A 3,005-nucleotide genomic window follows, 5' to 3' on the forward strand; every position below is an offset into this window, starting at 1 on the left:
ACCTGATTAATCCGGCAAATCTTTGAGCTCCAAGCTTTTCTCTCTTCAACCTTCAGCCCTTGCTCTGTCTCTTTGCCCTTTTCCTCTTTCACGATCGTTCTCTGTTTTCACGTGAAACTTTCTTTTACCAAATGGGATTCTTTCTCTTATTTCCAAAATATATATATTTTCCGAATAATAATAATAATCCAAAAATAATTTATTAAATTAATAATAATTTAATTAAATTAATTATTAACTCAATTTAATTAATTATTATTATTATCGGGGTGTTACAACTCTCCCCCACTAAAAGAGTTTTCGTCCTCGAAAACATACCTCAAGCGAACAACTCTGGGTAAGACTCCTTCATCTTACTCTCCAGTTCCCAAGTCACGTTGCCACCTGCTGGTCCTCCCCAAGCTACCTTCACCAAGGCAATCTCTTTACCCCGCAACTGCTTCAACTCTCGATCCTCAATCCTCATAGGTGATGTTTCAACAGTCAGGTTATCTCTCACCTGTACATCATCTACTTGGACTACATGCGACGGATCATGAATGTACCTCCTCAACTGAGACACATGAAAAACCTCATGCAAATTCGCAAGTGACGGCGGTAAAGCGATACGATAGGCTACCTCCCCTATCCTCTCCAAAATCTGATAAGGACCAATAAATCGAGGTGTCAACTTCTTCGACTTCAAAGCTCGACCAACACCAGTTATCGGAGTAACACGAAGAAACACATGATCTCCCTCTTGGAACTCAAGTGACTTCCTCCTCTTATCATGATAACTCTTCTGACGACTCTGAGCAATTCTCATCTTCTCCTGAATCATCTTAATCTTGTCTGTAGTCTGTTGAACAATCTCCGGTCCAACCACAGCACTCTCACCGGACTCATACCAACATAAAGGCGTCCGACATCTCCTACCATACAAAGCTTCAAACGGTGCCATACCAATGCTCGAATGAAAACTATTGTTGTAGGTAAACTCAATCAAAGGCGAATAACAATCCCAAGCACCTCCTTTTTCCAAAACACAAGCCCTCAAAAGATCCTCTAATGACTGAATCGTCCTCTCAGTCTGACCATCAGTCTGCGGATGATATGCAGAACTCAATCTCAGCTTAGTTCCCAAAGCCCTCTGCAAACCTTCCCAGAACTTCGATGTAAATCTAGGATCTCTGTCTGAAACAATACTAGACGGAATACCATGCAAACTTACAATCTTCTCAATATACAACTCGGCTAATCTTTCTAACGGATAATCCATTCTGATCGGAATGAAATGAGCCGATTTTGTCAACCTGTCAACAATCACCCAAATAGCTTCAAAATTCTTATTTGTCCTCGGCAAACCGGAAACAAAATCCATACTGATACTATCCCACTTCCACTCTGGAATAGCCAACGGTTGCATTAGCCCAGACGGTTTCTGATGCTCAATCTTCGACTTCTGACAAGTCAAACAGGAATAAACAAAACTCACAATTTCTCTTTTCATTCCCGACCACCAAAATAACTTCTTCAAATCATGATACATCTTTGTAGCTCCAGGATGAATACTCAAGCCACTACGATGTCCTTCCTCAAGGATACTCTTCTTAAGTTCGGTAACATCCGGAATACACACCCGATTACCAAATTTCAAAACACCATTCTCATCAACTCTGAATTCACCACCTTGACCTTGATTCACTAAAGTCAACCTATCAACCAAAAGCATATCGGATTTCTGACCCTCTCTAATCTCATCCAGAATACCACTCGTTAATTTCAACATTCCCAATTTAACACTATTGTGAGTACTCTCACACACCAAACTCAAATCTCTAAACTGCTCAATTAAATCCAATTCTTTAACCATTAACATAGACATATGCAATGATTTCCGACTCAATGCATCAGCTACTACGTTTGCTTTACCCGGATGGTAATTCAAACCAAAATCATAATCCTTCAGAAATTCTAACCATCTCCTCTGTCTCATATTCAGCTCTTTCTGATCAAACAAATACTTTAAACTTTTATGGTCACTGAAAACCTCAAATCTTGACCCGTACAAATAATGCCTCCACAACTTCAGAACAAAAACCACAGCTGCCAACTCTAAATCGTGTGTTGGATAGTTCCTCTCATGAACCCTCAGCTGTCTCGAAGCATAGGCTATAACCCGCTTATTCTGCATCAACACACCACCCAAACCCAACAATGAAGCATCACAGTAAACCTCAAATGGTTCCGACGAACTCGGTAATATCAGAATAGGAGCAGTAGTCAACCTTCTCTTTAACTCTTGGAAACCTTCTTCACATCTTGAGTCCCAAACAAACGCTTGCCCCTTTCTAGTCAACATCGTCAACGGTAACGCCAACTTAGAAAATCCCTCAATGAACTTCCTATAATAACCAGCCAACCCAAGGAAACTTCGAATCTCAGCAACAGACTTCAGAGCTTCCCACTTAGACACCGCTTCTACCTTAGAAGGATCAACAGCAACACCACCTCTTGAAATCACATGACCAAGAAAACTAACCTCTTCTAACCAAAATTCACATTTAGAGAGTTTAGCAAATAACTTCTTTTCTCGTAGAACTTCTAAAACCACTCTCAAATGCTCAGCATGCTCTTTTTCAGATTTCGAATACACCAAAATGTCATCAATAAACACCACAACAAACTGGTCTAGATACGGATGGAAAATCCTATTCATATACTCCATAAATACTCCAGGCGCATTAGTCACACCAAAAGGCATTACAGAATACTCATAATGTCCATACCTTGTTCTGAAAGCAGTCTTCTGAATATCCTCAGTTTTCACACGTATCTGATGATATCCCGATCTCAAATCTATCTTGCTGAACACACTCGCACCAACCAACTGATCCATCAAATCATCAATCCTCGGCAAAGGATACCGATTCTTGATCGTCACTTTATTCAGTTGCCTGTAATCCACACACAACCTCATAGTACCTTCTTTCTTCTTAACCAATAACACTGGCGCACCCCACGGT

Source organism: Lathyrus oleraceus, chromosome 3 (genome assembly GCF_024323335.1).
Source record: "Lathyrus oleraceus cultivar Zhongwan6 chromosome 3, CAAS_Psat_ZW6_1.0, whole genome shotgun sequence".
NCBI lineage: Eukaryota > Viridiplantae > Streptophyta > Magnoliopsida > Fabales > Fabaceae > Lathyrus > Lathyrus oleraceus.